Source organism: Mustela erminea, chromosome 4 (assembly GCF_009829155.1).
Source record: "Mustela erminea isolate mMusErm1 chromosome 4, mMusErm1.Pri, whole genome shotgun sequence".
Classification (NCBI taxonomy): domain Eukaryota; kingdom Metazoa; phylum Chordata; class Mammalia; order Carnivora; family Mustelidae; genus Mustela; species Mustela erminea.
In genome coordinates, this window is record NC_045617.1 from 47,154,631 (window position 1) to 47,168,380 (window position 13,750).

General features: G+C 36.7%; 1 protein-coding gene across 2 annotated transcripts in view; it reads left to right on the plus strand.

Moving 5' to 3' along the window:
* The first annotated feature begins 314 nt into the window (after nt 1-314).
* The window catches only part of IBTK (inhibitor of Bruton tyrosine kinase), a 96,524-nt gene continuing 83,088 nt past the window's right edge, over nt 315-13,750 (plus strand). For both annotated transcript variants that reach the window (XM_032339186.1, XM_032339187.1), the window contains exon 1: nt 315-490. The gene's annotated coding sequence lies outside the window, so the exon portion shown is untranslated. The remainder of the gene's footprint in view (nt 491-13,750) is intronic.

The window sequence follows — 13,750 nt, forward strand, 5'->3', positions numbered from 1 at the left end:
GGAACTCCCAAGTCCGCAGCTGACGTTTCTACCTAGGCCGCATTGACCCCAAAAGTCACATTTCCACCACCGCTGTTGGCTGAGAATCCTCAGCTGCCGCGTTTCCCCGCCCCTGGCTTGCGCCGATAGTCCGAAGGCCGGCAGGGTCAAGTTCTCTCAGGGCTCCCGGGAAAGGCCATAGCTTAGGTGTTGCCACGCGAGGCCTTCTGGGCAGACACCAGCCAATCCTCATGAGGCATACACGAGCCTCGGCCAATCAATGCCTGTCTTATTCCTGGGTTCCGCCCGCACCGGCCTTTTCTCCCAGCCCCCTTCCCGGTGCCTGTAGTCGCGGCTGAACCTGCAGCCGCCTCCACAGCTGCCGGGCCTGGGGACCAGCCTCCCCCCTGGCACTGTTCGGTTTCTCCAGTTGTCTTCACTGAGGATGAGTCCCCGCGCAGCTGTGTGCCCGTCTCGCGGAGTACACCGGCGCACTTTCATCTAGCGACTGGTGAGGGAGTGCTCTGCGCGGCCTCACTGTGCGGAGTAGGCTGAGGCGACCGTGTCGCTTAAGCCGGTGGCGAGGGGGTGCGGGGGGCGGGCAGTGGGACAGTATTCAGTTTCCGGAGGGTGCGGGTGACCGGGGACGCCGGTGGCACAGATGCCTCGCGGGGAGGGAGCCCAGTGGCTCCGAGGCTGCCGCGCTTCGAGCGAGACGGCGGGGAGCGGGCCCAGACCTCGCTCAGCTTATGAATGGGCTGTTCTGCTACGCGCTACGTAGCTGTCCTGCCTGACACGCCCTCCAGCGTTGCTGCTTTGCTAGTTTCGGTAGTTGTGTCACTTCCCTTCGAGCCTTAAATTTGAAGCCATTCCTTGAAGCGTTATAGTTTTACTCCACTGTGGGGATACTGACTCTGGAATTCTGTGTGAATTGACCATTGTGTGAAAAGGAATCGGTTCTTGGGATTGAGGAAGACAGGATAGAGGCTTTTTATTGTAACACATTGTGTGGTTTTAAAAAAGTTTTAGGTCAGTAGCGAAATTGGTAAGCCCGGACATCCTTGACTGCTGTTCTCCAACATACTTAATAAAGCTTAAAGATATTTTTTTCAGGAAGCAGAAATTGATGTAGCACTCCCCCTGCTCCCCTTCCCTCCATGCTTCGAAGTATGGCGTTTGAAATTCGAAATCTATCAGAATTACTGAAAGACTGGGACTTTTTTTTTTTTTTTTTAATGAGTAATAGTGTTTCTCCACTCATAATGTACCAATTCACATCCTTGCGTAGCTACTTCTTGATTTTTGTGTGTTTGTTTGTTTTGAATTCCTTGATTTGTATTGGTTTTAGAAACAGACATAGATGAGGGCAAAAAGGTGTTTTCTAAAAAGAATTTGTTACAGGTATTTGCAGAAGCTTTAGTTAGAGCATAGTTTATCTCAAGAAATTTTTTAAAATGGATGTTTCATTATTTAAATTAAAAAAAAGAACTTGTATTGAGGGTTCTTAGGACGCTAAATTCTGTGAAGGAGCTTACTACATTCTTTTACTCTCATTATATTTTAGGACCGTATGTAGTTCAATAGACCATAAATGAATTCACCTATTACATAAAGGAGCTCATTATTACTCGGTTTATTATTATAAATGGTATCAAAATCAGTTTACCGTTATTAATAGATCAGTAATTTTTTTTGCTACATGTAGAGATGTGTTTGACCCCTAAGATTTGCGGAATTTGTCTGTTGTGAAACTGGATATTGCATCGGTAAGGTATTGAAGTCTCTATCTTTAGTACCAAGAGAGTATTTGAGATAACGTTTACTAAAATACAATATTGATGAAGGGAAATTACTAATCTCTTAAAGAAGCAAGTTCTTGTGTTTTAAAATTGTTATGTGAACTATTTTCAGGGCTTACAGAAGGAATTAAAAATTTTTTAAATTCAATTTTGAGTTATAATTTGTAGCTTTGTAACAATTTAATATAGATGCAAGTTTAAAAGGAAGATATTTTGGTATTAGTGCTTTATAAATAAGTCTGTTTATTGAATATATATGTATTTATATATATATAAATGTGAAGAAATAATGACAACCCTGTCCCCAGTTCCCCCTTCCCTGAGAACTTAAAATCTTCGTGTAGTCAAGGTCCATCCTAACAGGACAAGTTATTATCACCAACTTTGCAGATGGTGAAATAGGATTAGGGATATTAAGTTATTTGGCCAAGGTTTTATCTGGCTAAGGGTAGTAGGATCCCAATTCTTCTGACTACAAATAAGGGTAATTTTTTTGTAGTACACTGTTCTACTTCTCATTAAAAAAGATTACCTAACTGCATTTCGAGAGAGTAATTTGGGTAGAGTAGAATAGATAGAATCTAGATATACTTATCTGTATTTGTAATTTAAACTTTTCTGTATTTGTAATTTAAACTTTCATGTAAATTTCCTCATTGTAAAATGAAGGTGCTCATATATAAAAAGGCAATATGAGGTTGAAATTTATGTAGGTTGTCCATATCAAAATTTAAAAGATGGTAGATGCTCTGTAACTAACACATGGACACATTGGCAGTCTTGTAAGGGTTTGGGTGAAAAGCATTCCAAGCAGAAAGGACTCTAAAAAAGTTATGCCGTTTTCTGACCTGTATATCAATATAAGCCCCCCCTTTCTTTTTTTAAAAAAATGTGTTGGGTGATTACATATGAATTAACTGTTTCATTTGTTTTTCAGAACAATCCAAGTTATAAATATTTGTTGCCACTTTTTCTAAGTGAGAGAATTGAAATTTAGGAAATTGTGATGTGCCTAGGATCATTTAGTTAGTGGTCTACCTGGGTTCCTACCTCTGGTGTTCTGAATTTAGAGTCTGAATTTTATGGGCTATGTTTTAATTGACAGGCTTAATTGATGTTCTCTTCCTGACGTCCCAAGGCTAACCGTCACACATAGAATGTAGATATTAGGCTTGGACTTGTCAGAATGGCATGATCAGATTTGTGTTTTAGGAAGATACCTAAACTCCTAACCAAGGATAAGTGGAACAATTATGAGTCACTGTTGAGGGCTCAACCTCTACTGGCTAACGCCTTTGTGGTGGGCTAGTTCCCAAGGTTGAACAATTGCCTGTAGCTAGCTGTACTGTTACAATTCAGTTTCCCATCAACATTTTGTATTCGTCACATATAAACAACTTTTCCCCGTTAATTTTTATTTGTTGCATTTTCAAAAGTTTTTTCTTTTCTTTTTCTGATTTCCAAAGTATTTACCCCCTACTCTACTTCTTGGCTGCCATTATATATAATCTGGCTAGAAATTTTGGAATTATCACCACATCTTATATATTCAAGATCTTAAATATCTAAATGTGTCTCTGAATTGCTTGCTTTCTTTATCCCTAAAGAAAGGCACAGAAAGCTGTCCATAATCTGTCCCACCCTGGTGTATATATTAAGCCTCGCTGTTTTCTGTCTTCTGAATTACTTGGAATTTTCAGAATAGACTAAAATGATTCCAGTGCTTTAATTTATATTTTTTCTCCCTGCCTTGAATGCTACTCACCCTGAATTTATCAGGCAAACATGTACTCATCCTAATGTAGGAAATCTTCCCTGTCTCTCTCTTCTCAACTCCCTATTCCTATGAGTCACTTGTTTTATCTTTACCATAGGTTTATGTTTTAATCATTTGCTTAAATATAATCAGTCTTCTCTATCAAACTGTGACCCTTTGATGGTAGAGACAATAGTAGATAATAGATTTTGTTCATTGAATACAGATGTTAAATGAGCTATACTTTCACTTAAGTATTATCCATGAACCTATATTTTTATTATGTTATCTAAAATATTTATACCATATTTATTTTGTATTCCCAGTACCTGTGACCTACTGTGGATGCACTGGAGAGGCAGTGTAGTATAGAAGAAATAGCTTGTACTTTGCTGTTAAACAGATCTGTGCTTGAATTCCAACTTCTCTTTTATTAGTGCTATGATTTGGGTGGCTTATTTAACCTCTCTGTGATGTAAAATATCCAATATGTAGTAGGTGCTTAGTAAATATTTATTTCCCTTGCTTTCTTTGCCTTCAGTAAGCATTTGTTAAATGCATAAATAACATTTACACTGGTAATTGGAAATATGGGCCTGGAATTTAGGAAAGATGTGAGGGTAGAAGACATATTTGGGGGTTATGAGCATATAGGTTACAGTTAAAAGGTAGAAAGAGATTGAAATTATTCAGGGAGAATATGAAGTAGAGAGGAAGAGAAGGCTGACGATGGAACATTGAGAGCTCCAAAATTTGAAGGTAAGGGGAAGAAGTAATGTCTTTGGAAGAAGGGGTGAGAGAGAGCCCATGCTTAAATGCTTCAGTAGTTCCCTATGCTTTCAGTATCCCTTCCTAGATACTTGGGAGAATGTGGTGTTAATGACTAAAAGCAGCGAAGTAAATTAAAAGTGTTCTTAGGAGAACCCTCTCATTCCATCCAGATACTTAGGAGAATGTGGTGTTAATGACTAAAAGCAGCGAAGTAAATTAAGAACAGAACTGAAAGTATCTAAAAGTATTTGTAGGTTTGGAGATCATTTTGGTAGCCTTAGTGTATATGTTTTAATTGGAGAAATATGCATGGAAACCAGGTAGCAGAGGCAATGAAACTCAAACATGAATTTTGAGATTAAATTTGTTACCCTTTTGTTACTGAAGAAATAATAGTAATAAAAGCTACCGTTTGTTGCATGCCTATTTTGTGCAGGTACCAGGCTAAGCAATTTCATTTGTCATTACAGTAATGCTGTGAGGTTGGTGACATTGTTTCCGTTTTCAGATGAAGAAATAAGAGATTTACGTAATTTTTAGAGTTACATAACTAGTAACAGCTGGCATTGCTGTATTTGAATCCAAAGATGTAAGGCTCTAAGAAACACTAGCTCTTAGTCACTTCCATATTTATGTTCATAGTATTCTGTATGTTTCTCCATATATTATAGTATACTACCATTTTTACATTTAGTATTCCCCTTTTTGTTCATTGTAATTGCTTATGTATAGTAACAATTAGAGAATTTTCTTTGGTTGTACTCTGATTTTTTTCATGTAGTGTTTGAGTTATTTGCCAGGAAGTAGTTCTTTTCAGGTATTATGAATACACTGAAAGTACAAAGGTGGAAATATTTTAGATCCTCAAAAAAATGAAGTTAACTCTAATTGACTATTTTGCTATGTATATTTTTTTCCAGTTTTCTGGAAAAGTAGTTTTAAAGTAGGTTTAAACTAGTTTAGTTTAAGTTAAGTAGTTTAGTTAAGTTTTAGTTTAGTTAGTTTAGTTAAGTTTAGTTAAGTAGTTTTCAACTACTTAAGGCTTTGTTACTTTTTTCTTCATGTCAACTAAGAAACACTTTGTTTTTTATACCTATCAACAATTTAAGGTGGGGATAATGTTATAAGCCTTATATCAAATTATAAAACATACAGACTTGCAGAAACAACTGGAGCTAGAAAAGATTGGGAATCCTAATTCTATGCTGTCACCTCTGGATGGGGAAGTCAGAATAGCGAAGAACTAGTTAGATTTAGGACTTCTGACTCTTAGTGTGGTTTGAAATGGGAGTTGAAAGTGCACATTTGCAATGTTTCATATCTATCTATGGTGCACAGAAGTTTCCCCTACACTTATAGTAAACTCATATATGTCCCTCCAAATAGTTGCCTCATAACTGTTTTTTCTTTTGTCATTCAAAATATGTATTTAAAAACTGAAATGAGAAAAGTGTTTTGGGGAATTTAAGTTTTATTTTAAGTTTTTATTTATTTATTTATTTTATTTAAGTTTTATTTTAAGTTTATTTTAAGTTTTTAAAATTTATTCAGTTTATTTAGAACAAAAACAAACCAGTTCATCCAGTTCTGCCCTCCCACCCCTAATCTGATATAAGAGAGTCATATGCCATTTGCTTCCCTCTTACTCATTTCACTTAGCATAATGCCGTTGAGGTCCATCCATGTTGTTGCAAATGGCAAGAGCTCATCCTTTTTAATGGCTCGGTAATATTCCATTGTATGTATATAACTTTTTTAAAAAAATTATTTTTATTAACATATAGTGTATTATTTGCCCCAGGGGTACAGGTCTGTGAATCGTTAGGCTTACACACTTCACAGCACTCACCAGATCACATACCCTCCCCAGTGTCCATCCCCCCACTCCCCCCAGCAACCCTCAATTTGTTCTGTGAGATTAAGAGTCTCTTATGGTTTGTCTCCCTCCCCATCCCATCTTGTTTTATTTTTTACTTCCCTACCCCCCAAACCCCACTCTGCCTCTCATATTCCTCATATCAGGGAGATCATAGGATAATTGTCTTTCTCTGATTCACTTATTTTGCTCAGTGTAATACCCTCTAGTTACATCCATATCATCGCAAATGGCAAGATTTCAGTTCTTTTGATGGCTGCATAGTATTCCATTATATATAGCTACGACATCTTTTTTATCCATTCATCTGTTGATGGACATCTAGGTTCTTTCCAAAGCTTGGCTATTGTGGACATTGCTACTGTAAACATTCAGGTGCATTTGCCCCTTCGGGTCACTACACTTGTATCTTTAGGGTAAATACCCAATAGTGTGATTGCTTGGTTGTAGGGTAGCTCTATTTTCAACTTTTGGAGGAATCTCCATACTGCTTTTCAGGGTGGCTGCACCAGCTTGCATTCCCACCAACGATGTAGGAGGGTTTCCCTTTCTCCGCATCCCCTCCAACATCTGTCGTTCCCTGACTTGTTAATTTTAGCCATTCTGAATGGTGTGAGGTGGTATCTCATTGTGGTTTTGATTTGAATTTCCCTGATGCCAAGTGATGTGGAGCACTTTTTCATGTGTCTGTTGACCATCTGGATGTCTTCTTTGCAGAAATGTCTGTTCATGTCCTCTGCCCATTTCTTGATTGGATTATTTGTTCTTTGGGTGTTGAGTTTTATATTCTTTAAAGATTTTGGATAGTAGCCCTTTATCTGGTATTTGCAAATATCTTCTCTCATTCTGTTAGTTGTTTTTTGGTTTTGTTGACTTTATTTTGCTGTGCAAAAACTTTTGAACTTGATGAAGTTCCGATAGTTCATTTTTGCCCTTGCTTCCCTTGCTTTGGCGATGTTTCTAGGAAGAAGTTGCTGCAGCTGAGGTTGAAGAGGTTGCTGCATGTGTTCTCCTTAAGGATTTTCATGGATTCCTGTCTCACATTGAGGTCTTTCATCCATTTTGAGTCTATTTTTGTGTGTGGTGTAAGGAAATGGTTCAGTTTTGTTCTGCGTGTGGCTGTCCAATTTTCCCAACACCATTTGTTGAAGAGACTGTTTTTTTTCCATTGGACAGTCTTTCCTGCTTTGTTGAAGGTTAGTTGACCATAGAGTTGAGGGTCCATTTCTGAGCTCTCTGTTCTGTTCCACTGATCTCTGTGTCTGTTTTTGTGCCAGTACCATACTGTCTTGTTGATTACAGCTTTGTAATAGAGCTTAAAGTCTGGAATTGTGATGCCATCAACTTTGGTTTCTTTTTAACATTCCTCTGGCTATTTGGGGTCTTTTCTGGTTCCATATTTATTTTATTATTTGTTCCATTTCTTTGAAAAAAGTTGATGGTATTTTGATAGGGATTGCATGAAATGTGTAGATTGCTTTAGATAGCGTAGACATCTTCACAGTATTTGTTCTTCCAATCCATGAGCGTGGAATGTTTTTCCATTTCTTTATGTCTTCTTCAATATCTTTCACGAGTACTTTATAGTTTTATACTTTAGTAGTTTTCTGAGTACAGATTCTTTGCCTCTTTGGTTAGGTTTATTCCTAGGTATCTTATAATTTTTGGTGCAATTATAAATGGGATTGACTCCTTAATTTCTCTTTCTTCTGTCTTGCTGTTAGTGTATAGAAATGCAACTGATTTCTATGCATTGATTTTATATCCTGACACTTTATTAAATTCCTGCATGAGTTCTAGCAGTTTTGGAGTGGAGCCTTTTGGATTTTCCACATAAAGTATCATATCACCTGTGAAAAGTGAGAGTTTGACTTCTTTGCTGATTTGTTTCTTTGTGTTGTCTGCTGACGCTAGGACTTCTGAAAGGATGTTGAATGGCAGTGGTGATAGTGGGTATACCTGCTGTGTTCCTGACCTTAGCGGAAAAGCTCTCAGTTTTTCCCCATTGAGAATGATATTTGCTGTGGGTTTTTCATAGATGGCTTTGATGATGTCCCCTCTATCCCTATACTTTGAAGTTTTGATCAGGAAGGGATGCTGTACTTTGTCAACTGCTTTTTCAGCATCTATTGAGAGGATCATATGGTTCTTGTTCTTTCTTTTATTAATGTATTGCATCACATTATTGATTTGCAGATGTTGAACCAACCTTGCAGCCCAGGAATAAATCCCACTTGGTCGTGGTGAATAATCATTTTAATGTACTGTTGGATCCTGTTGGCTAGTATTTTGGTGAGAATTTTTGCATCTGTGTTCATCAAGGATAGTGGTCTGTAATTCTCCTTTTTGGTGGGGTCTTTGTCTGGTTTTGGGATCAAGGTAATAAAATGAGTCTGGAAGTTTTTTTTCCATTTCTGTTTTTGGAACAATATCAGTAGAATAAGTATTCTTCTTTAACTGTTTGGTAGAATTTCCCTGGGGAGCCCTCTGGCCCTGGGCTCTTGTTTGTTGGGTTGATTTTTGATGACTGCTTCATCTCTTTACTGGTCATGGGTCTGTTCAGGTTTTCTATTTCTTCCTGGTTCAGTTTTGGTAGTTTATAAATCTCGAGGAGTGCATCCATTTCTTCTAGATTGTCAAATTTGCTGGCATATAGTTGCTCATAATATGTTCTTATAATTGTTTGTATTTCTTTGGTGTTTGTTGTAATCTATCCTCTTTCATCCATGATTTTATTAATTTGGGTCCTTTCTCTTTTCTTTTGGATAAGTCTGGCCAGGGGTTTATCAATGTTACTAATTTTTTTCATAGAACCAGCTCCTAGTTTCATTGATTTCTTCTTCTGTTCTTTTAGTTTCATTTTCATTGATTTCTGCTCTGATCTTTATAATTTCTCTTCTTCTGATGGGTTTAGGCTTTCTTTGCTGTTCTTTCTCCAGCTCCTTTAGGTGTAGGGTTAGGTTGTATACTTGAGACCTTTCTTGTTTTTTGAGAAAGGCTTGTATACTTTCTTCTCAGGACCGCATTTACTTTCTTCTCAGGACTGCATTTGCTCTGTCCCACTGATTTTGAATGGTTGTGTTTTCATTTTCATTTGTTTCCATGAATTTTTTCAATTCTTCTTTAGTTTCCTGGTTGACCCATTCACTCTTGTAGGATGCTCTTTAGCCTCCATGTATTTGAGTTCTTTCCAACTTTTCTCTTGTGATTGAGTTCTAGCTTCAAAGCATTTTGGTCTGAAAATATGCAGGGAGTGATCCCAGTCTTTTGATACCCATTGAGACCTGATTTGTGACCCAGGATTTGATCTATTCTGGAGAATGTTTTATGTGCACTAGAGAAGAATGTGTATTCTCTTGTTTTGGGATGGAATGTGGTAAATATATTTGTAATGTCCATCTGATCCAGTGTGTCATTTAAGGCCTTTCTTTTCTTGTTGATCTTTTGCTTGGATGGCCTGTCCATTTCAGTGAGAGGGGTGTTAAAGTCCCCCTACTATTATTTTATTATTGTCAATGTGTTTCTTTGATATTGTTATTAATTGGTTTATATAGTGTGCTGCTCCCATGTTAAAGGCATACATATTTAAAATTGTTAGATCTTCTTGTTGGACAGACCCTTTGAGTATGATATAGTGTCTTTCCTCATGTCTTATTATAGTCTTTGGCCTGAAATCTAATTTATCTGATAAAAGGATTGCCGCCCCAGCTTTCTTTTGATGTCCATTAGCATGGTAAATTGTTTTCCACCCCCTCACTTTAAATCTGGAGGTGTCTTTGGGTCTAAAATGAGTTTCTTATAGACAGCATATTGATTTTTTTTTTTTAATCCATTCTGATACCCTGTGTCTTTTGATTGGGGCATTTAGCCTGTTTACACTTACATTCAGGGTATCTATTTTTTTTTAAATTTTATTTATTTATTTGACACACAGAGAGAGATCATAAGTAGGCAGAGAGGCAGGCAGAGAGAGAGGGGGAAGCAGGCTCCCTGTTGAGCAGAGAGCCTGATGTGGGCCTCGATCCCAGTATCCTGACATCATTACCTGAGCTATAGGCAGAGGGTTAACCCACTGAGCCACCCATGTGCCCCATATATTCAGGGTAACTATTGAGAGATGTGAATTTAGTGCCATTGTATTGCCTGTAAGGTGACTGTTACTGTATATTGTCTCTGTTCCTTTCTGGTCTACTACATTTAGGCTCTCTCTTTGCTTAGAGGACCCCTTTCAATATTTCCTGTAGGACTGGCTTGGTGTTTGCAAATTCTTTTAATTTTTGTTTGTCCTGGAAGCTTTTTATCTCTCTTGTTTTCAATGATAGCCTACCTGGATATAGTATTCTTAGCTGCATATTTTTTTCATTGAGTGCTCTGAATATATCATGCTAGTTCTTTCTGGCCTGCCAGGTCTCTGTGGATAAGTCTGCTGCCAGTCTAATATTTCTACCATTGTATATAGTCATGTACAAGACAGACTTCTTGTCTTGAGCTGCTTTCAGGATTTTTCTCTTTGTCACTGAGACTTGTAAGTTTTACTTTTAGATGACGGAGCATGGACCTGTTTTTATTCATTCTGAGGGGGTTCTCTGTGCTTCCTGGATTTTGATGCTTCTTCCCTTTGCCATATTATGGAAATTCTCTAGTATAATTTGCTCTGATATACCTTCTGCCACTTTCTCTCTTTCTTCTTCTTCTGGAATCCCAATTATTCTAATATTATTTCATCTTATGGTATCACTTATCTCTTGAATTTTCCCCTTGTGGTCCAGTAGTTCTTTGTCTCTCTTTTGCTCAGCTTCTTTATTCTCCGTCATTTGGTCTTCTCTGTCACTGATTCTCTCTTCTGCCTCATTTATCCTAGCAGTAAGAGCCTCCATTTTTTGATTGCACCTCATTATAGCTTTTTTTTATTCCAAGTTGATTAGATTTTAGTTCTCTTATTTCTCCAGAAAGTGATTTTATTTCTCCAGGAAGGGTTTCTTTAATATCTTCCATGCCTTTTTCAAACCCAGCTAGCACCTTGATAATCGTCATTCTGAACTGTAGTTCTGACGTATTACCAATGTGTGTATTGATGAAGTCCCTAGCCATTGGTACGGCCTCTTTTTTTTTTGTGGTGAGTTTTTTTGCCTTGTCATTTTATCCAGATAAGAATATGTGAATGAGAGAATAAAATGCTAAAAGGGTGACAGAGAGCCCAGAAAAATGTAAACTAACCAAATCACAAGAGACCCAAAACTGGGGGGAGAAACAAGAGGAGAAAAAAAATGTACATATATATATTAGAATGGTGGATAGAACAGATTTTGGGTGTATTTTGGTCTCTTAGAAGAAACTACCTCCCAAAATTTTAAAGAAAGAAGAACATATATATGTACAAAAATGAAGGTAAATACAATGAAGGGATGGAATATGACTGTAAAGTTGAAAATTTTTAAGAAAATTCTAAAAAAGGAATTGGTAAGATAAGCCAAACTCCTGGCACCTGATGTCATATCAATTTGCTACTCCTCCACCATCTTGCTTCTCTCTCCTTGTATATAACTGTTTAATCCATTTATCCATTGATATCCATTTATCCATATCTTGGCTATTGTAAATAATGTAAATAATGCTGCAGTGAACATGGAGTTAGTGTTTTGTTTTCGTTGGATAAATACCTAGAAGTGGACTTGCTGGGTATTAGGTTAGTTCTATTTTTAATTTTTGGGGAAACCTCCACAGTACTTTCTATAGTGGGTATATTAATTTACATTCCCACCAGTAGTGTATAGGGTTCCTTTTTCTTTATGTCCTTGGCAACACTAATTATTTCTTATTTTTTTGATAATAGGCATTCTAAAGGAGAAAGGTGTTATCTCCTTTTGGTTTTAATTTACATTTCCCTGATGATTAGTGATGGTCAGCATTTTTTATGTACCTGTTGGGTATCTCCATGTCTTTTTTGGAAAATCTATTTAAATCTTTTGGCCATTTTTAAAATTAGATGGTTTAGTTTTTTGCTCTTGAATTGTATGAATTCTTTGGATACTTTATATCAATTAGCCCTTTATCAGAGGTATGATTTGCAAAAATTTTTCTCCCATTCAGTAGGTTACTTTTTCATTTTGTTGATGGTTTCCTTTGCTGTGCAGAAACTTTTTAATTTGGTGTGGTGCTACTTGTTTATTTTTGCTTTTGTTGCTTTTGCTGTTGCCCTCAGATTAAAAAAAACATCTTCAAGACCTATGTCAGGAAGGTTACTGCCTGTGTTTTTTTCTAGGAGTTTTATGATTTCAGATCTTAAATTTGAGTCTTTAAATCATTTGAGTTCATTTTTGGGTATGGTGTAGGATAGGGGTCCAGTTTCATGCTTTTGCATGTGGCTGTCCAATTTTCCCAACACCCTTTATTGAGGAGATTGTCCCCTTGCTATTGTATATTCTTGGTTCCTTTGTTGTAAATCATATATACATGGGTTTATGTCTGGGCTCTCTATTCTGTTCCATTGATCTATGTGTTTCTTTGTATGCCAATATCATACTGTTTTAATTACTACAGTTTTGTAGCATAGTTTGAAATTGGGGTGTGATGCTTTCACCTTCTACTTTCTCAAGATAGCTTTGGCTGTTTGGGTTTTTTTGTGGTTTTAGAACAGTTCTATTAAGTATTTATGATCAATACCTTGGAGAAGAGAATTAACATAGAGTTTCTATTGTATCTAACCATTATGAAGTGGATTCACTAATTTAAAATCCAGAGGACTAAAATAAAATAGAATGAAGTTGAGAGTACAAAAATATTGAAATAAAAATATTTAGGAGATGATAAATAAAAAGATGAAGAAATGTTGAATGTAAAGTCATCCACTCTAGTTATAAAATTTCTGGTATGTAGGTGGTTAGTTTTCTTTAAGGTAGTTAAAAACTTGAGGGATAGTAGTTTATCAAATAGTCGACAAATTGTATTTCATTTCTCCAGATCCAAACAGGGCAAAGCAGACAGGGTAGCATATTGGAAAAAAACTAGAAGCTCTTTATTTGGTGGCTGAGTTTTCTGTATTTTCCTACAGCCTCTCTAATCAATATATTAACATTTCTTTATGTTTTTTAGGTATTTAGTTCTGAATAGGTATTCATGCTTATGGTGAAGCATTCAGAAGTGGTTTGTAGTAAAATACAAGTAAGATTGCCTTCCATTTCTGTCTCCAGCTATTGGTGCTCTTCTCCAGAGGAACCACTCTTAACCATTTTGTTGTGTCTTCTTCTAGACATCTTTCATGCATGTTCAAGCATAAATATGTAAATGCAAATACAATTTTTCCATAAATGGTATTGATACACATCTCATTTTCAAGGACATTGTACAGTGTATCTTGTAGATTATTTCATATCCGAAAATATATAGCTGCTTCATTTGATACATGAGTAATACTCTGTTTTATGGACATAATTACTTCTAATTTCCATGCTTTACTATTTCAAACAATGACTCAGTGAATATTCTTATACTAACACCATTTCACACATAGATACAGTTTTCCAAGATAAATTCCTAGAAGTAAAATTGCTTGGGTCAGAAAAAAGGTAT